Source organism: Oxyura jamaicensis, chromosome 2 (assembly GCF_011077185.1).
Source record: "Oxyura jamaicensis isolate SHBP4307 breed ruddy duck chromosome 2, BPBGC_Ojam_1.0, whole genome shotgun sequence".
Lineage (NCBI taxonomy): Eukaryota > Metazoa > Chordata > Aves > Anseriformes > Anatidae > Oxyura > Oxyura jamaicensis.
The window spans coordinates 114,545,709-114,567,560 of record NC_048894.1 but is presented as its reverse complement, the minus strand read 5'-3'; the positions used below and the strand labels follow the sequence as shown (position 1 = coordinate 114,567,560).

The 21,852-nt window shown below is 43.7% G+C and overlaps 1 protein-coding gene across 1 annotated transcript in view; it reads right to left on the bottom strand.

Annotated features, from left to right (window-relative positions):
- The window catches only part of DTNA (dystrobrevin alpha), a 221,709-nt gene extending 199,873 nt beyond the window's left edge, over window positions 1–21,836 (bottom strand). The window contains exon 1 of the mRNA XM_035319608.1: window positions 21,648–21,836. The gene's annotated coding sequence lies outside the window, so the exon portion shown is untranslated. The remainder of the gene's footprint in view (window positions 1–21,647) is intronic.
- Between the last annotated feature and the right edge of the window lie 16 nt (window positions 21,837–21,852).

Genomic DNA, 21,852 nt, shown 5'->3' with positions numbered 1-21,852 from the left:
TGTTCTTGCCCACATGTAGCCTCAGTTAAAACAAAACAAACATTTCCTTTTCAAAATCACCAAGTTCTATTGTAAAGGTTTTCTAGGGAAATACTGTCATATAAAACACAGTAACTTCCTGGGAAAAGAATAAAGATCCAGATCCAGAATAAAACTGACAAACTCTAAAACCTTTAAGACAGTGCTCACTTCCAGGGCTAAGATATCATGGCCGAATCTTTGTCTGAAGCAGAAAAGGGACCCCTGGAAACTGGAACTATATAGGAAATTCAGCAGAAAGAGGGCTGACACCTAGGACAAAGTCAGGGCAAAACAGACTTGTCCAAGACCAGAAAAGAAGAAAAACAAATGGATACTAGAAGCATGCAAGCCACCTGGAAGTTGTTCGTGTGATCTAAGGTTTGAAAAGACCGCATAATTCATAATGGCAAATTTCAAAGTAGGAGTGAAATGAGCCTTGCTCAGCATGCTGTGGAGCAAAGCCACTTAAGAACATGTGTACCTACAACAAGATGTTGTACACAGTTTAAGTCAGATTATATACCTGCACACAGAACCCAACTAAGGCAAAACTGATGAGAGATATTTTCACTTCAGAATGTTGGCTTTGTTCTTTGTTTTCATTTAACTGATTCCAATTGAAAATAGGTTTAAAGTCCAGGCGAGGGAGTGAGCATGTGATGAATTTTGACAGGTCTGGTGCTAAGTTACTGTCCTCTACCTAAGCTATTGAAGTTCACCTGAATGCAAGGCAGAAAGTCATATCTTAAACCATCTCCTTGTGATGAGCAACGAATGTTCTTCATCCATTGCGGAGCAGAAATAACAGGGCAGCACAAGCCAACGCTTTGGTTTAAAGTAAAGTTTGCACTGAAATGGACTGGGGGAGCTCACATGTGATTGTACCTCAGTTGGGAAACTGTACATTGTTCAACTGTCCAAAGTATCCTACAAATACTCTAGACAAACAAAAACCTCAAGGCACAATCAACACCTACTCAAGGTTTTACCCTGCTTTAACTCTGCATGCTTCCTTCCAGACAGTGCACCCATCCTTTCTGTAAAGTGGCCTAGGAAATTAACTTTCAGCTCACATTAAATTTTCAGCTGCTGTTAGTAATTACTTCTGGAGCTGTTGCAAAGATGCGTTGCTTCAAAATGAACTGATTAATTTTAGGACTTTAATTGGCTTACTCCTGCTAAACATAAGCCCAATTTACAAGCCTGTAGAGGTTAGTTTGTACCCCTTTAAACACATGTATAGGAGATGAAAATAAACAGATTATTTGCAGGGTGCAAAGCTCACGCTTCTAAGTGAGATCACGGGAAAACGCAGAAAAGACAGAAGTTGGTGCAATGAAATGAAGTTAATAAAGGAAAAATGAATATCACAAAATTAGTATATTTTTGACAGTAGATCTATTATGCTCTGGAACATTTTCCCCAGGGAAGCAGCAGGAGCCCCATTTCTTCAATAATTTAAAATTAGACTGGCAAAAAAGTAGTAAATGTACAGCACAATACAGAATAATTCTATATAGGAAGGGCGATGAAGTAGATGACTAATAAGTCTTTCTTTCTAACAGCTATGATTCATACAAGCGCTTCTGTGGCTTGACATTGGCGTTTCTGTGCATGGATGGTAATGCAAACAGACAAGGTCTCACATGGCACTGCCTGGAATGGTTGGAGAAACCAACTTTTCATATGCAATAAAACACAAATACACGTGATTGAAGCATCTGCCTAAGCGCTACAGCGACTTCACAAGCCCTGAGCCAGGGAGGATGACCTGCATCCAATGAACCTCACGCACAGCAACAAATTCCACTGGGTTCCACAGAACAGCTCTTTGCAGAAAGTTATTGCTGCCATAGATTTTTTGTCCTGCTCACATCTATTCTTCAAGTGCATATTTCCACTGTTCTGATTATTATAGTTAAGTATAGATGAAAGGAGCATGATAACTACACATTCTTAAAAATGTTTTCAAGGAAAAAAGTGTTTCAGAGGGAATTTTAAAAGTGTTTTGAAAAAGTGAGAGTGTCTGCCAGGACACCCTTTCAATAAATGTATCTGTTGCATTTTTATTGCTAAGGATTTTACTAGCCAAGGCCTGCACACAGGATAGAACTCAGTCATCAAATGTTTTACCCCCCTTCATTACATTTACAAGTCCCACGCATATTTCAGCTTTGCTGCTGTATTCATGATGCGAGCTCATCCCAGAGGAGCGCAGGTGAATGATGCCCTCGTGGCTGGTTCTGAAAGGTGAAACCACCTCTGCCAAGAATGAAACAGACTTGGAGGGAAGGGGGAAAATAAGAAATAATCAATCCCTTTGCTAAGTCTCTTCATTATGCTAGCCTTCAACATTTCCTGGAGCACCGCTGGGCAGGCACACAGCAGCGTGATGCCTCTTATGTTTGTGAAGAATGACAAATTGGTAGCACCGATATGGGTCAAGTTTAGTGCAAACTCTTCCACACTGCTCTGCCCATGCACAGCAGCTCTCCCTGTCCCCTGACTCCTCATCCAGCCTCAGCAAAGTATGGAAGTCACAGTAGCTTCACTTTTTGTCGAATACTGAAGAATGTCATTAATTAGAAATACTTTTCCTCCTGGTGCGGGAGCTAAAGATAAAGGCAGAATGAAACCTAGTGCATCAGTTGGCTAAGCCTGTTTTCAGCTTTTCTTCCTTTACTGTTTTTTCCACGCACACTTCTACGATAATTCTCAGCAATTCAAACTACCCTATTCACAACATAACACACAAGGAAGAGTTAACAAGTGATTTTCACTTGCCTTCTAAAATATGATTATCACTTTTTGATTTTATACGCTCAGTAAATATCCAATCATCCTTGAAGACAAAAGTGATTCCCATTTTCAGATATACACACTAGAAGAAGAGGAAGGAATAAATTTATGCTATAATTTCTTCAACAAAAGTATGAAAATATCAATAAGCATATACTGATATAAATTGTCTCTATCTCCTACATCCCAACTGAAAATCCATTATCTTTGCTCACATAGTAGATTCATGCATTTGTCTTCTACTTCCCAGAATCAATTAATTCAGATTAAGGCATACTGCTACATATGCAGCTCTAATCCAAACTTCTGTTCCTAAATGCTAAAAATTACTTTATTAAGCCCTAGACTTCAAATAGGTCTGCTGTATAGCAATACTAAAATGCTCCAGATGAACTACTTGTTTGGTGCCTGAACTAATGCTGATTTGTTTTCAAAAGAAAATGGAGAATACTAACACAAATCACCCTGAAATCATAGGGCTGGCTCAAAAAATTTTGTTCAATTTTTATGTTTTACATATTTTATTTCCAAGCTTTTCTGTACAACCCTAACAAACAACATTGGTTTAGCTGAAAGCCTTGTACCTACCACCTAGAAGCTGTATGTTGGAAATAAGTCCAGTATTCTGATGGTCAATAGTGCTGCAAGGGGGCCTGAGAACTCCACCTGCCTCGAGAAGAAGCCAGCATGAGATTAAAAGGTGAAGTTTCTGAATTCATGCCCCCCCAATTCACCACTTAACCTTTCCCAGCAACTGTTCACTTACATGGCAGCAATGCACTGAAGGTCCATTTTACCACAAATTGTCCTCCCAGACCCTGAGAAACCTCTCAGTCCCTCCCAAACCACATCGCAGCAGGCTGGGAACCATTACCATTGATCCTCTTTCCTTGACTGAAGGCCAAAGGTTTTTGTAAGTGGTCACACAAGAGAATGGAGTTTTCAGCGGCAATACTATGGCCTCTGGCACCAGGAGGATCAAGCGAAGCCCCGTGGTTGCTTTTTCCTTCTGAACCACTCTGAGGCAATAGCCTAGCGCAGATAACCTGGGAACAGCCTTCCTTCAAAGTGCACAAAGCTGTATGTTTTCCCACAGCTGACACTAAGATAGAAAAGGGGAACAAAGCCATGCTTAAAAGCGGCCCGCCTGCTTGGCGCTGCTTGCATTGGTATCGGGAGCACAGCTCTTCTTACGACATACAGCAGGCAGCAGCACCTCACTTCATGGAAACTTCTACACGGCAGCAATGACTGTAAGAAAGGCTTGCTAAAGCCCCCGAACACAACAAATGAGTTCTGTCAAAAAAACAAGCATGTCTTCTAGATACTCATTAACAGACTGAGCAACTCTGAGAAACGTCTTTCAGGTCAAGTACCCACAAGAAGAACCACGGAGAAGCAACTCTCAAAAAGGGTCACGTACCTCCAGCTCAGAAGGATGAGTATCTTGCAGCAGTGTGAGAGTGGGAGTGATGAAATGTCAAACTCTTACCCTGGCTGCACGGCAAGACAGCACAGGGCTTAAAAAGGCAGCAGTACTCATGAATAGGTTTGCAAATGGGAAGAGCCAGGATTTTTATGAAAATGACTTATTCCTAATGTATGGGCGGGCTTCCACTGGCCCAGAAGAAAACAGCAACAGTAGCATGCCCAAAATAACAAAAATGAAATACAAAGGAGAAAAAAGAATGACAGACCTTGACGCAAAAAGAAAAATCCATGACTTAATCTAGACTTAATGAAAACAAGAGAACTCACATTCATAGGTCAAATCCTTCAAATTTATTTGGCTGATCACAGTCAGAAGCACAAGAAATGCCATTCCCCAAAATGTTCCTTAGAACGCAAACAAAAACTCAGTCGTAGTAAACCAACAGCTAAAAGCAAAACCCAAAATGAAACGAGATAACCTTCTATGCATTTTCCAGCCATCACAAGCTTTCAATATATTTATCAGACTTTTCTTCTTTGGTTGGAATTTTACTTTCCTGTCTTCTTTAATCCTAGCTTTCTACGTGCCCTTTTTTGGATCTTAATTCCTCTCATCCCACTTTCAACTCAGATTTTGTGTTGCCCTCGCAGAAACACTGCTTGTTTAACAAGCAGAGCCACAAAATGATTTTTAGCCCATTCCAGAAACAACACTGCGCTATTTCTACCTATTTTTCATGAATTGCCTTCACAAAGGTCATTAAAAAAATATATGCTGCCCTATGCCAAAGGAAAGCTATTCCATCAAAGAAAATGCTAATAGGCACATAGCCACATTATTAAGATTGCAGAAATTACCCCATTCTCTGTGCTTTACATTTATTTGCATGCATTCACTCATGTAGTGTGATCCTCTGCTGCAGCTTCATGACTTAGAGGTGAAATCAGCGGTACGATGATTACTGGGGGCTGTGGAATCTCATGGCACTGGGGCTGAGGCCAAGGAAAGGCTGTGGGTGGGTCCCGTCACGCATGGGGCAGGGAACAGATTTTTTCGAGTCCCCACACAGGCTCCTCAGCTAGAAGGTGGGGGCCAGGTTTGAAAGCCTGTCAGAGATCATCAGCTGCAGGGAGTATTGATGAGATGTTCTTGGCATCTGGGGGAGGTCTGTGGCTGATTCTGCCTTGCAGGAAGGTTCAGCAGCTGTGGTGTGGGTAGGGTCATTAGTAATGCTGCATTCATGACTCATCCTGTGGGTTATTCCCTTAACTACACACACAGAGACAGGGATTTTTGTTTCTCTGGGCTTCAAGTTGGTCAGGACCTGCAACATAAATGTGTGTTATCAGTCTGCGAGAAAATTTATTACCTCGTTGAGATGCCTGTCTTCCTCTTTGAGAAGAAGCACTGGTTCCTTCATTCCCTACTTGTAAGAATGGGGAGGACATCTCAGAAGAAGAGAATCCTTTGCAATAAAGATATTTCCCAAGTAAAACATGCAAATGGGAATACAAGAACCTCAGAAGAGAGCTGGTCAGCAGAACCAAGCAGAGCAGCTGGAGGTCTTCCAAGGAAGCACTTTACACTGAAAACTGGAATCTTCCATCAGCAAACTCTCACTGAAGTACTTCATTAAAAGGCACACTTAATTTAGACAGGAAAATACTTCACTTTCAGAGCACACCGAACATTTTGGTTGGGGATAAGCTGCGTCTCTCTGGGCTTTGGAGTACCTCCCTGGACTTGTGATTTTGGGGCCTTATCAACTGGACCATGGGGCTGCTTGCGGGCAATGCATCATCTCAGCAGCAAAAGCAGACCTCACCTCTGGGCACAGAGGCTGCACGCTTCTGACACATCGAGACAGACACATCCCCAGGCCGAGCAGCCTGGCCTACTGGGAGACACGGGGGAGAGGATCAACAGCTTTCTTTTTCAGGAAGAAAAAATCTAAAAGTCAGACAAATGAAAGAAAAAAAATGAATTTGGAGACATCAGTGTTTTATCTCAATCATGAATTCCTAAATGAAATGTTACAAAATTCCTGAATGGGAAGTTTCAGTTTCAGCCAGTTTTTTTTGTTGGTCATTTGTTTCCACAGAACACAAATGTTGTTTTGAAAAACATTACACAGCACTGAAAGTTAATTTTTCATTTTCTATCACACCAATTTTATGCTTTTTGAATCAAATCCTGTATATGCTATGCTACGATAAAGAGAAGCACAATGAAGTCAGTCTTCATATTCAGTGATACAACAGAGTAAACTTTGGACTGGTCAGTTCTGGTGCTTCTTACCCTTAAAAAGCAGTGGGTTTATTTCAGCATCATTATGACATGCCTGAAATCCACTAATACTTGAATATAAAAGACTTGCTTTTTACAACAGGGAAAAATTCCCTATTCTGTTCTCTGTGAAACTCACAAAAGTAAGAAATGTCAGTCAGGACCAAATCCAAATACATATGTTCTTAAGACTCACAAGTGTTTCTGTTAATTATCTAAAATACGTATGAGTAGTGCCTCAAAAATATAACTCTATTTCTGATCTTTTTCAAGGATAAGACATGGCAAATTGTTGTTTTTTTCCTACCCTAACAATGTGGGGTTGGCTCTTTAAAGCTCTGTTTTGTATGTGGAGTTTTTCTTCCTCTCTTTTCATAACAGCTGCCTTTTTCTTTGCTTTGCTTTTGAGAACAGGCTATGCAATTTTTAGAAAATAAGCACTGCAAATGAATCATCAAATGATAGTAGTTAAGCTCCAGCCATTGTGGATGCTCCTACTGAGGGGGAACACAAGGGTTTACTCAGGCACTCATACCGCACGGGCGGGTGACCTTCGGTACAGGCTGTACTGGCCCACGAGCTCTTCTCCTGCCATCACTGTGAGTTTGTAGCAGGGGCTCAACGATGGTGTCATGCAAAGTGCAGGTTGAGCTCTGCTCATTGACTTCGGACCTGTTTGGTCACTGCAAGGTCCAGCATAGCGATCAACACCAAGGAACCCGGAGGGAAAGCAGAGGGCTGCCTGGGAGAGGCACGATGAAGATACCGCCTGGGTCCTCGGGAGCCGTGCATGGGTGTGAGCAGGAAGGTCACCGGCACGTTAGCTGGGATTGCATGAAAACACTACTTAAAGGCTCCCTGGCTTTCCAGCCAGCCAGTATCTTCTTAAAAAAAAGGAACTGAAGAGACTTTCTAGGGCCACAAACCTCTCCTTGCATATTCTATAACCAAATCCCGTATCTGGATTTAGCTCAGAGTAAGCTAACATAATCTTAAAGTCCTGGTGCATGCAGCAAAGCAAAAAATCTTATTATGGCAGTGAAATCGTGGCTGAGGTAAATATATTCAGCATTTCCACTTTCAGACACTTGTAACCTACTAACAAATACTGTGCTTTGGTCCAAGGATTTTGTGTCCTGTCAGTTCAAAAGAGTACTTAACAAACAAACAAGCAAAAAACGGTTGCCAGCTATATTTGATTGTCTGAAGTGCTCAGATAGCACAAAAAAAGAGGAAATAAGTGGATGAAGCATGGGTCTAAATATGCAAGGTCACAAACTATTATTATTATTCTTCAGCCTAGAGAAGCCTTTCCTCTACAACCAGGGGCTACCCTGGCATTTGGCTCATGCTAAACCAGCTAGGCGTGCATGCAGAGATTGTTACTGGAAGTGAGCTCTAGCATCAGCTCCCAGAGTTTTCACAATGTCTTTTTTTTAAACTTATGTTGAAAAGGTTATAAAGAAGGGGTATTGACTGACAGGAACAGAAGCATTTATTATTTCAGGTTGTTATTAAACAGGTCTAACTCTGACAAAATCAAATCATTACTTGCAGCAGTAGCTGATGTGATCAGGGATGCAGTAGTTAAATACCAAAGGAGATAGTTCACTTGGCTGGTAAATACAACAATGATGAACTTGCGCCTGTGTAGGACTTGAAGCCTGGCATTGAGAAACGAGCTGACTTAATATTACTCATATTACAAGTGGGAAAGGTGTTCATCCTCAGTCAGATTGCTGAGAAAAATGGAATAATTCCTGACATTCAAAATATTCTCTTTTCTTGAATCAAGGAATAATGCAGATATGATTTCTAGCCCATTTGAAAGGGCCTCTCATCATCTCAGTGCGTGGTCTTAGGACGTTGACCTTCTCCTTGTTATTTTCTGTGATACACAGCAATTTCAAAAAGCTTCCTGAATATTGATTCCCGACTTTTTTTTTTTTTTTTCGCATTATCATTGTCTCCTTCCCCCCCAGCCTCTAAAACACTAAGAAATTCAGTCCCCCTACCTTTGTAGCCATGCATGTATGTGTATATTCAGGCCTTTACTTCCCTTCTCTGATGCACGTGCGATTTGATCCTGCCCCAGCTGTATGTGCTGGGTGCTGCATGATGAATAGCTTCACAAGGAACATGCTCAGAGTCAGGGCAGATCCTCTTAGAAGTGACTTCAGTGGAGCTACACGAATTCATGGAGCTAAACCTCTGCTGTCTAGATTGTGTGTTACACAGCTCTTTTGCTTGAGGAGACATAGATTAGCTGCACTGCTGTAAATTCTTCTGGACTGTGGTAGCTCTCTGTAGCATTTCTTGATAACTGTTCCATGTATTTTCCTTTTAAAAGGGAGATTTTAAAACAGAATGTGAATATAGAATACATACAGAATAAACCAACAGTAACAGCACAGTTACCAGTTACAAATGCAGCATTTTTAGAAGCAACTGCTGCACATGTTTCTGCTGAGAATTTGTCAAGTAGAAAAACACTATAGTTAAGAAACCAGTTAATACAGATGCACAGACTATATGGAGCAGAGCTTGATATATCAAGATCCTCTTAAAACACTTCAGTATCTAATGACACTGATGATTCATGCTTAGTATGCAAGTGGGTGCTACCACATCCCTAACAAAGTCACATCAAACACTCAGCTCTTTCAAGGTAAGGGAGGATTGTCTCATTAAAACAAACAAACAAAGAAAACCCCGCAGGAATAAACTGTGAAATATAAGCTGTGAAAAACAGTAAAGACCCTCTGAATGGTCAGAGCTTCCAATCTAACTGCTCACGTAAGATACGCTAACAAATGTTTGTATACTCAAGGGCCGCATATGGGTGTAAGCCGGACCTCCTTTTAAAGGACATTTAATGACATTTCACAAATTTGGTTCCAGCCACTGGTAAATAACTATACCAAGTTCTACCCAAGCAGAGGTAGAAGTACGGGGTAAAGCATAAAGACCAAAAGTATTCTTAATGATTTTTTGACCCCTGGTTAACAAAAGATTCATTAGACTTAGGCAAGCAGATAGGAAGAGGCCCGAGAAGTTTCACTTGCCTTTTTGTTTGAGGCTTTGCGAACAAAGCAATACATTCTTTTTGATTACCGCATTTCAAGACTACTACCAAAATATAGACTGGCCCAGTATCTTGTAGTCCTTAGATTAAAACAGATACATGAAGAGCTAACTACAACAACATGCAACCTTTGCTGTCATTTCAGTGGAAAGAAACTAATAAAGGAAAAGCAAATAAAGGAACACCATGAAAACCAAACACCCTTTTCCCCGCCTCCCAAAGCCCCATTAGAATCATCCAAATAGATGCTGGCAGTTTTGGATAAGTGGGTCTAAAATAAAAAACAAACAAGTTTATAGGTATATAGCTTAGCAAAAATAAGTGCACTGATATTAGCTAATTGGGATGTAAACCACAGCACCAGAAACAGGACCAGCATTGTTTTTCTCTCTCTTAGGCAGGACCACAGAAAGTCCTTTGGAAAAAAAATAAAAATGTATCAAATTCAATTGTCCTGGACTTGTTTTCAGAATAGCTAACTCTGAAGTGCTAAAATCAGGGGCTATATCCCCCCTCTCCCTCCTTGCATTTTAAGCGGGGCAGCGTGCCACACAACCCACCACACCAGTGCATACCTCTTCCTTTCAAGTACAGCTTCCCTTAGAGAAAGTGAACCATCTCGGGCAAACAGAATGTGGCAAAAGCGACAGCCCGGCCGACGTCGGGGGAATGACACCAAGCATCCTGCTCTCTGGGGTAAATCTGCATTTCCTCACCCGGCCAAGGGGGCAGCAAGGTGCCGGGGGGGCAGGCAGCAGCACTGCTGCCTTCAGCCTGCAGTACGGCAGTGCCTGAAATTGCAGCTCCTGGTCAGCTCCAGACAACCAGGACCAGCTGGTAGATTTGGCAGCAGCTTTCAGCTCTCCCGTTATTGCGTAATTTCAAGGTCTTGCTGAACACGTCAGTGATGTATGGGAAATTTGGGTTTCAAGGACAAATGTGCTCGGCAGCTGAGTAGTAAGATGAGATTGACTCATAGGCATGAAGTCTGCCATGAAAGACAACTTGGTTTTTAAATATTTTTGCTCAGTTTTGAGCAGCAAACAGTATATAGGAAACTAGACTAGTAAGGTTTCTGGTAGTGTTATTTTACTTCTGCTCTCCCCAAAACCCCTGACTCTCACATTTTCCAAAGCTGTGTCCTTAATTGGATGTTCAGACTAATGTGAGAGATGTATTAAAAATACATAAACAGTAGGATCATCAAACAGAGGATATGCAAAATGGTAGACTTTAGAAATACTCACTGCTAAAATTTCAACTGTTAAATGTGTTTTGGTAGGCAAGAGAGACTCTGCAGCTTTTTTAAACATGAGGAAATCCAAAGGATTACATCAAATCATGTTACAGACACTGGCAGATACAGGCTTTCAAGCAAAACAGCTGTCACTAAAGCTCCCGCAACTGCTTATAATACATTGCTACAGCCTCCTGAAACCAAAACCATGGGGAAAAGGGGAGTGCCTTTAATCTACACTTCAGCGTCAGAACAGAGATGGGGCTCCACGCTTCTTCCTTTCCCTGCCAATAGAGGAAAGCTATATGAACCATTTCTATGCCTGTGGTAATCAACAAAGGCCCGAACGCCACGACACGGCCTCCAATAAGTGTATCTGCCCTAGCAGCCACCACAGCCTCCCACATACTTGCCTTGGATAGCACTTACTGCTACATGTCCACATGCACCTTATTTAATGCTAGGGCATTCTCCACCTAATTTCCTAGAGGCCAAACGTTCGCACTACTGGAAGCAAGGACCACAAGCACTGGGTTAGCTGCCCAAAACAGCACCTAGGATCAATACAGCCACCAAAATGTCACTGCATCCTTCCCTTCCTTGGGCAACCACGAAAGCTGTCCCGGCACATCTCCTACGGCAACAGCTACCGAGGTTTGCGTTGTTCTGTGTGACCATGAGTGCAAATGATTTATGGAGATAATTTGAAGGTATGGTCAAGGTGCAGCAGGGGCTGAGGTAAGGAAGAGCTGCTTAAATCCAAGCCCCACAGGCAGAAGGGGAGAGCTTTGGCTTGTACAGGAGAGATCAGCTGTGTGCTGGGGGATAAGGGAATGGCTGGGCTGCCTGGTCAGTGGGGTGTTTCTCTGGGAGGGCAAGGGATGGCAAGAGAAGGAAGCAGCCAGGTCCAGGACACACACAGGGATGACAGAAGGAAGTGTCACCTCTAAACCAGCCTTTTTTCCAAACTTTCGATTACACTCATGGCCTGAAGGTGAGGATCTTTGATCTGATGTTAATGTTGTTATATGGCACAGGGAGGAGAACATAACTACTGATTTTTGAGACGTAGACTCACTAAGTTTCAGTTCTCAAAAGTATCAGTTCAGACCTGGTGTGATCACTCCCTATGTTAGGATAGCAGAGTTGCCCGACTTGTACAGCTCCCAGTTTCATTTCCGGACCAATACTTATGCAGTAATACTGATAAGTACGTAATAATGCCTTTAAAAGGCATTTTCATGGGAAATGCAAGACAGTCCTAGCTGTACATGTCTTAAACCTTCCCTACTCATATCCTACCTGGAGAATCAGCATCACTTATTGGCAAACGCATGCCTTCTCCCTCTGCCCCTCCAAGGTCAGCGTTCTCCAAGTCTTTCTTCCGGTCCTTCCACTTGGGTACTTGGTAAACCCCAGAGGCATTTGCACCAATGGCACAGGACTTAGCACAAGATCTGTCATATATGGTGAAGCTGCTGATGGGATAAGCTCCCTTTTTTTTTTTTTTTTTTTTTTTATCCTGAGTGGTATTTTCTCTTTGAACTTTAGGAATTTATACAGCATTTTATCCTTTCAAGTATCTCTACAAATTCTTCATAGGGTCTACAGCACATGCAGGGCCTTTTTATGATAGAAAGACACGGTAGAGTCCCGTGCTTCGCAGACAGTGTAATACAGCCCATTGCTTCACTAAGGTCACTAACATCACATTAATTATTTGGAATAGAGCTGATGGTTAAGAAGCCATTGTCATTTGTTCTGACAATCAAGCTCGCCATCAAAAATCTGTCTGCCCACAACAAATCACAAGTTTTATTATGCCCTACCAAGCTTTCATGTTTTGGAAGAAGAAGAAAAAAAAAAGGTACAAATTGCACAGGAATAATTATATTTAAAAAAGAAGGTAAGCAACATTTTAGTGTAAACGTCAAGAGGAATCATTACATGGGGCTCCCAGAAAATAAGAAACACAGCATTCCCTGTGGAAATGTAGAGGAGCATTACAAGGAGACAAATGTAACATACCATTCATCAAAAGGTGTTTTCTACATAAGGAGGAGGACTTAGCTAATCCACCCTGCAAAGATATATACTAAGTAGCTGCATTTATGTTACTAACCTTGAATAGCAGTTACTGTTTATCTTTTTCTGTGCAAACAACTTTCATGCAGTTGTCCATAATAATGTCAGACTCATTGTGACTGGATTAAACAGGGGTTGGGAAGCAAAAATTAGCAAAGCGCTTTTTAGGGTAGACTGATGACACGTTCATGAACATTGGTTTTAGATCTTCTGTATCTGCCTAGAGAAACAGGAACTGCAAAAATAATACCTCTAATATTACGGTACTTGACAGTATGCATCACCTTTCTCTGCAGAAGGTTATACAGAGCAGGGTGTGATACAGTTCAGCTTTCAATGTGCCTGTCTGCAGTCTTAAAACATACAGCAACTTACTTTCCTCTTCTCAGTGCCAGCACTTAACGGAGGACAAATGTATTCCTACCTCAGCAGACTTATAATGAAAAGGAAATCGGTGTCCTATCTGTTGGCATAAATCTTGAACCTGCTACTCTTTGACATTGCTCTTTGCCCTGCAAAGGTCTTCTCAAGTGACTTTCCCATCTAAGTAGTCCCGTGAGGTCAAATGAGACCCTTTTCCCAAAGAAGCTGTTGCAAGGTGAGCCCTGCTCCATCACATCAAGAGAAAAAGAACCAAGTTGGAGCATGTTTTTATATTCATTAAAACAGCTCAGTACTTCTCATCTGATGATCTGTTGTTGTGTTTTTTTCCCCTCTCCTTTCCCCTCCCTCTTTCCTCATTGTTGGTTTCAGGTTTTTTTCTTTCCTTCTACCTTTCCATTTTGCCTTGTTTTCCTTCTCTCACATCTCATTTTTCTCCACCCCACCTTCCCCTTTTCACAGCCCTCCTCCACCATCCTGTTTTTCTTTGCCTTTCCCTTTCCCTTTCCCAGTCCTTTGCAGGACTGCACCTGTGTTTTTGTGGAAGGCCCACCAGAAGCAGCTGATTGCAGGTGATAAGAGAACTGACAAAAATCACCTGAGACTTAAGAGCAACGTTCACCCTAGCCTGTACAAAAAGGGAATGGCAGATGTAGGCTAAGGAGAAAGGATTAAATGAGCAGAAACTTGCAGAGTTCTCACACAGCACATTTAAAGTCCTGTAGTTCCCATTAAGCAGTGCATGCTACCATTAAACTGCTTGCTCTGGACTAGGGTCTATGCATGGTTACTCCTTAAGGAGGGAAAAAACGAGCAGGGTTACGTGGTAAACATGTCTGAAAGAATAAAAGAATAAAAAGTTAAGAGAAGTGTGTGCAAGTCGAGCATTATACTCGGAGCAGAATATGTTCTCATTTTGCATTCATAAGGCACTGGGCATACCACAGCATTTCTACTACAGGAGCAAATACCCACTGAAAACTACAGGAGTTTGTAACTGTCTTTTGAAAATTCAGGCCCTAAGAAATTCCCTCTCCTCAAAACATTCCCCTCACCACAGTCCCTGAGGACCCCTTGCAGGGGTCCAGCCCCCACCGAAAGCCTGGTGCCCTCCTCCAGGCCAAAACACCCCGGCAGCCCATCTCAGCCGTGGGCTCATCTCAGCTTTCTGGGCACTTCCTCCAGACACTGCGCTGCTTGATCGGAGAGTCACGCAAACAGCTGCCGTGTGCCTCCAGGTGAAACTGAAAGGGATTTCTTACCCCTGTAATTTCTGCTAATCTGTCTAATTTACAGGTCCTTGAAACATACAGCTGAATCTCTGCTTTTATACTGAGAGTGGAGAAAAAAACAACCAACAGATCTCTAACCATTGGGGTGGTGAAGACAACTCTGAGGAAGAAAATTGCTTCCAGAGCTCATTATAGATTTTGCCAAGAATCATAGATCCTCTTGGTTTGCCCTGTAAAGCTCCAGAAAAACTGTGTCCACAGACCCTTCAAAGTTTTAAGAGGAGCCTGGGGCAGTTTCCAGCTGGTGCTGTGATGCTATTCATCGTGCAATCTACTAGCGCTCTCTCCTAATGCAGAGACCTGGAGTTTCAACCAAGATACCTGTGTGACCTGAGACAGCAAGGCCTGGCAATTCTCCAGCATCACACTGATAAAATTAGGCAGAGGTCTCCAGGGACACAGGCTTTGGAAATCCAATCCCTCTGCAGACAGGTTCAAGTCACTTGGCTTTTCTGTGTTCCTTCTGTAGAGGTGCAACTAACATTTAGCTCTTTAAAGGACCTGTAAATGTTTAATTACCAGTGGTTATGTGGCCTGCACACAGGGGGCAACTGGCAGCCATCCATGGAAGGGGCCCAGCACTTACGCACTAGCTGACCATGCACGGATTTGAAGCATTAGGGCTAGTATCAATATGGAAAGCATTGTTACATTCTGTACTGATTACTGGTAACTGATTTCTATGTAACTCTTGTTCAGTGAAATACTTCATACTGTAATTCACTCAAAACGAAAAGCATGGCACGCACAGATTTTCACTGAACTCACTGTACTAGTGAGCATCCCGGTAGGCTCTGAGCTTCAAACAGGTTTGCAAAAGGATTCACTGCAGTAAAGCGTTGTTTTCCACGTTCTCAGTTACAGTAACAAGAGTGCCCGGATTCAAAAGTCTAAACAGCCTCCTTTGTTTATTATATAACCAGCAAAACAGCAAGCAGAGAGCAACAAGGAAAGTACAGATTCCCACTCTGAGCACTCTAACGCATCCCTTCCCTGCAAGAAGTCTCTTCTCGGGCTCTTTGTTTTAGAGCTCAGTCTTTCACTTGGACAACTTCTCCCAAATTGAAGAGATCCCTATTTATTATACCCATACACACAGTCTCTACATCTACACGTATGTAGCTGCTTTGCTGGCTGCCCACATTCAGGCCCATCTGCTAGGCTGGCACTCTGCCCGCCAAGAAGTTGGTCGGTCCATTTCATTAAAGCGTAGCTGTCAAGCCATGATGGGCTTTGGTGGGCAGCCAAGAGCCCTGCTTCTTTCTTCAGGGAGGCAAGGCTCGCAGCGCAGCTCAAGTTTGGGCTGTGCAACCACATGGGCAGGCTCATTGACAGGCGTGCCAAAGCAAAGAGTGCTCCAAAGGGGAAAGAACAGAGGAGAGCTGCCTGCTACTTCAGGCTGCCATCAAGACCTACTTTGTGGCGGTGATTTCTGGGGACAATGATCGTGTGGCGGAGCACAGGCCAACCGGCATTTAACTCTGGTACCAACCAAGTACAACAGCGCGATTGTGAGAAAGCTCAATAGATGCAAATAGCCACCACATGGGGCAATTCTGCGAGGCATAAGGGAATAAACAAATGGCCCACAAAAGACAGCTCCTGTGCGTACAGACCTGGTGAGGGACCATAGCTGCCCAGAAGCCGGGGTCAAGATCAGAACAACATGCATCTGATCTCATAGTCAGCTCAAATCTTTCCAGCAAGATCGTACTACCAACTTGCTCCCACTGTTCCCTCTTCAGTTTCTGATGGAAGCTGATCTTTTCTTTCCTTCCCCGCACAAGGTTTCATCTTTATCACTTCAAGACAGAGGTGGGTTATGCTTTCATTTGGGTTTTAATCTTCTAATGGCAATAATTACATTCCAGAAAGAGTTACATTATCTTCTGCCTTTCCTTTTCTCCAGTGGCCCATGGACGTCACAACTGAGATGCCCAGAACTGCTGGACGTGGCTCTTCCTTCTGGAGGCGGCTCACCTACCCTGCAGGCTCCAAGGGCACTGTGCAAAACCAGTTCCACCCTTCGGCACCATCCAAGCTGAACAGTTCAGCACAGTCTCATTGCTTTCCTTGCATCTAGTTGCTCTTAAGTATGACAAGCACATTTTGGCACAACACCAGGAGCTCCTCTGTTCCCCAGGAAGGCCCAAGGGCAAACTTGTATCAGGCTTTTGCTTAAACCAACATGGTCAGACCTCTCTATAGAGGAGTTTTGCCAGTTGGATGGGCCTCAACTCACACGCCATTGTGAGGGGAGTTAGCAAGCAGGAGGAAGTTCTGGCTGAGCTGCTGAAAAGCCGTGGGTAATGCTGAGAGATTTCCTTTCCCCTGTTAATTTTCATCATGTCACAAGAATCTTATGTTATGATTCTTACATCACAAAACAGTTCATAGAAGTCGCTGTCACATCACATTTTAATTGCTGTTACCTCTTTAGACAACAAAGCCAAGGCAGAGCTTGTCAGCGCCAAGAGAAAAGAAAATCAGCATGCTTCTGAAGTTTGAATTTAATTTTAAATAAAATAAACAGAGACATTCAGAACACTACACGAGGAAATTCCACCTGAGTCTACTTCATTTTTGTAGATCTCCACCCCTGGCTCTTCTGACATCTCTTCCAGCTAAGGAACTTCAAAAAAATAGAAATAAAAATCATTTGAGATATCGCATTGCTTCTTGGCATCAGTCTGGTAGATGACTTAACTAAAAAGAGCCTTTATTTTTGTACTTTGTACATTATAGGGTGGAATTCTGTTGAGCTGTAATCTCATTTGAACAATTACAGAAGTCTCTGCATTTCTCATTACGAACTACTCTGACTACACAGAGCACCCTTATAGAAACGCAGCTGCTGTACAACAAAAGATGCAGGTGAGGATTTCCCTGCAGGTCCTTGTGGCATACATGCCAGTGCGTGGACTGTCTGCAGTACTTCTCATAGCATCAGCACACACATAGCAGATAGAGGAGGACACGATGACACTACAGAGTTAATGGTAAGGGTTTTGAATAGCACACTGGAACACTACACAATAATTATGTTCTCTAGCAGGAGTTGTGGATATGCTGCAGACAGCTAGTAGAGTTGTCATCCCTTTCTCTTCATTGTGAGGAAGAAAATACACCAGGACTGGATTTACATCATCATAAATGAGAGAATATTTCAGTCCTGGTTATCCTAAGTAGTACAGAAAATCCTGGCTCTACTGAAGTCAATAGCACAATGCAAATCATTTCAAGGGGGTGTGCCGTCTATCATCTTGCAACTTCATGGTGTTCCAGTTCTAAGGTAATTAAACCCAAACAAGGTGTATTTAAAGGCTTTTCTTAGATCTCTATCTCTACATTTGAGATGTTTTTTCCTCTGGAGGTTTCCAGTTTTGGCATCACTTTCCTCATCAGTGCAACTGGTCTTAGGTCTGTTGATCTCCACACCCAGACACAGAGACCACTGACACTTCCAAGTTCTTACAAGCGGCTTTGCATTTCATCTCAATTGCTGAGACTGCTAACCCCTCCCTGTGTTGATATCAGGTTGTATTTCTCCACATGTGACATTTTAGAAATCTATACGTTTAGAGAATATAATAGGTATATCTGCTAACTTAAAAACAAATGAAGCATTTATACTTGATTGGAATTGATATGATTTAGATCTAAATTGCCACATCTTTCCAGCATGCTGTCCAATATGTCTTCATTGTAACAGTTCTCCAATTTAAGACAATGTGAGAAGACTTTTTTTTGCAAGACCATCAACACCCCCTCCCAAACTAGTGCTAATGCCTGTTGCGATCACAAAATGGTGACTGGTTGTATTCACGAGCTTTAAAAATATACTGATCAATAATGCTCTGCTACAATTTTCAAACAAAAACCTCATATAATATTTCCAACACACTCTCTCTGGTAGCTTTTGCAATGAAGTAGGAGAGTGAGCCTCTGCATGGCCTTTTCCAGGCCATTCGGATTACCCCCCGCACAATTGCCCCCCACCTGCATGTCCATCCCCCACCCCCATCCCAATTTTCAGCAAAAGTGTTGTTCCTGTGCTGTTTGCGTAAGTGGACAGAATTTCAAGCATGCCGCTAAATGATTATAAATGAAGGAATTTTCATGCTCTGTTAGCTCGAGAAGATGGTGTTATTAACGATTACCATTCAAGGAAGTTCGGAATAAGCGCCTAACTGAAGACACCTCTGACATAAGGCTTTGTTTTGTTGCTGAAAATAGCTGCGTGAGCGGTCTTCACTCCCACTGTTTAACAAATTTCTGAGGGTACTATCTCTAAGAAATTTCATTTTCCTTAATTTAGCAGTAACACCAGTTTCCTCTGGAATCTCTAGAATCAAAGTTGTCAGTCCACAGCAACACCCACCACAGAGATATGGGGACCTATGAAGCTGGAACACTGTTCTTACTCCTCTACACTTGATCCACTTTCAGAACTCTAAAAACGCTGATGTGAAAATGTGAGCATTAGGTCATACTGCTATTGGATTTGAGACAATGTAGGAAATGAGTGTGTTGTCTGGCAGACCTGATTTGCTCGGCAAGTTGATACACCCCGATTTCCCCCACGATCCTAACCAACAGCCTTTTACTTCAACGGAAGGAGGATCATCTCTGCAAAGAAAAGGCATCGCAGAGTCAGAGGATTGTCCGAGTGAGTTTTTCACTTGCTAGTTACTTGCCTAGGTACACAATGAACACAATGCACCCAGTCCGTGACCACCACACAATACCAAATTTGAAGATAAGAGGTCTGACTCATCACTCCATTGCACCAGTTTTGTGCCTACGGGGCTCCATGTTCTTCCACGGTGACTCAGTCCCAAGACTCCCCTCTCTCCAGGAAAAACATGACAAGTCATGCAGAGCATGTCAGACTTACCCGTCAACTATAATCCACGTTTGCACAGCAAAACTAATTGGAATGTAACATTGCACACCACTTACATTTGGCTGTTGTGCCTGGAGATAGGAACACATGTAATTAATGTAAAGAGCAACAGTTTAAAACACAGGCATTAGAATTAACCCTGCGACACCTGGCGACAGACTTAGGGGGCCCTGTCTAAGAAAACAGTCCTTGGCCAACGATAGCAGCGTGTACATGTGCAAAATAAGATTAAGACCACAGAATTAAAGAGAAGGAGATTAGTCACTGGAACAAAAAGTTTCTGCAGAATAGTTCTCATTCCAAGACTGCTGCCTTCACTTTCCTATCCAAAAGCTCCTGAAACGGAAGAAATAAACTTTTTGGACAACTGTAAGATGGGCATCGACTATTTTTTTCTCAAATGATACACTGTATTTATGACAGCTATTTTTGTCTTTCACGTATACAAATATACCATACCATGAGACCGATTTTCTTTTCGGTTTTATGTCAGTATATATTCATTGATTTCAGTGCAATTATTTGCCTGGCATGGCAGTTAGATCAGTGCTGACCATTAAAGGCTATTCTGAATAGACTTACACTGAGTAAAATGGACAGGAGGAGATCATCTATTCTCCAGTCTCTGACAGCGTACGACTGCAGAAATCAAGGAAATCATTAATGAAGGACTAAATCTTCAGAAGCCAAAAAAAAAAAAAAAAAAAAAAAAAAAAAAAAAAAACCATCCCTCACCTTTTTCTAAACCTCAACAGATTGCTACCCAGCACCTTCCCATAGTGTACTCTGTGCTTTTTTTCTGGATTTTCAGTCATGGAATCAGTAGGTCACGCTGCCACACAGCGACCACAGCCACATGCTTGTGGTCACGATGGGGACCTGAGGTCCTTCTAAGAGGAGAGCTGAATCCACCACGGTTGAGCATGCATAGTTCAGGCACTGGTGCACAGAAACAGTAACACGCCAAAAACTGCTTGTGGGAATAATTACACACCACTGTGGAGCCACACATCCCGAGTATTACATGCACGAATTAGCCACTTGCCTCTGATCACGGCGTGCGCACGTGCCACATTTTGTATTTACTTCTACCACTGCAAAACCGTAGCACCTCATTCTGCTCACAGTCACAGCGCGCTGAGCTTGGGTCAGGAGCTGATGCTTTACGTGTGACTTTTTATAGCAAGGAGAGATTTATTTTTAGGCATGCAGTTCTTTGAATTTTAACTCTGTCTTGTGATAAATAAGGTGAAGTCCATATAAAACCAGAAAAATAAGTAGTGCATTCACTAGTGATTTTGAAGAAACACGGGAACTTGACTGGTGAATGCAATGGTGGTCGGGTAACACCCCGAAATGTATTAATGGGATCACGCTCTTTTGAGGAACAACCTCAAAGCAAACAACCTATCTGTAAAGATACATATTTGAGATGGCACTGGCTTTTATCTCACGCTCACTTACCCTCTGACAGGCAGAGGCCAGCACAACTGAAGACCTAGAGACCTAGCACTCGCTGCTCTCCAGCTGCCATCACTCGGTTAGCGAACAGGCGCCCGGTTGGCGCCGGACATGTACGGGATACAACCCGACATTGGGGTGGGAGGTCAGGGAACAGCTCCAGAGCCGCGACAGGGTTAAAAGGCAGACCTGGAGCCCTTATCCCTCCGTCGCTGTATGCCTACTGCTGCATCCCAGCATCAGCGGGAGGAGCAGACCACAAAGTTACAAAACTTCCATCGCGACGCCGCATTTGAAGCCTACGGACACCCAGCCTGCGGCGCTGCCTGGGCACTTCTGATTCCCGGACCTCTCCTTGCAGCACCCCCGGCTCACCCAGGCGCATCACGGCTTCCCACCCGCACGCCCCTCGCCCAGCGGAGGGCAGCGGGCCGCCCGCCACCACCGGCTCCCTGTCACCTGCCGGCTCCGCTGCGGCGGGCACCCGCCGGGCTGCCACCACCGCGGCCGCCAAACTTCGCCCTCCGCCCCTCAGCGGGGCGCGGCGACCCCATCCCCCCCCCCGCCCCCCAAAACCGGCCCCGCGCGGCCGTTGGGGCGCGCGAGGGACCGGCCGCCCGCCCTCCCCAACGGCCGCGCGGCAACAGGCGGCCGCCGCTCACCTGCGAGGCGCCGCGCGCTGCGGGGCGGGAGGCAGGGACGCCGGCAGCCGCCGCTGGAGCTGCTGCCGCCGCTGCAGCTGGAGCTGCTCCTCCGCCTCCTCCTCCTCCCGCTCCTCCTGCACCGCCGCCGCCGCCGCGCACGGCGCCGGAGCGGGGCGGCCGCGCCGCGCAGAGGCAGAGGCGGCGGCTGCCGCTGCAGCTCCTG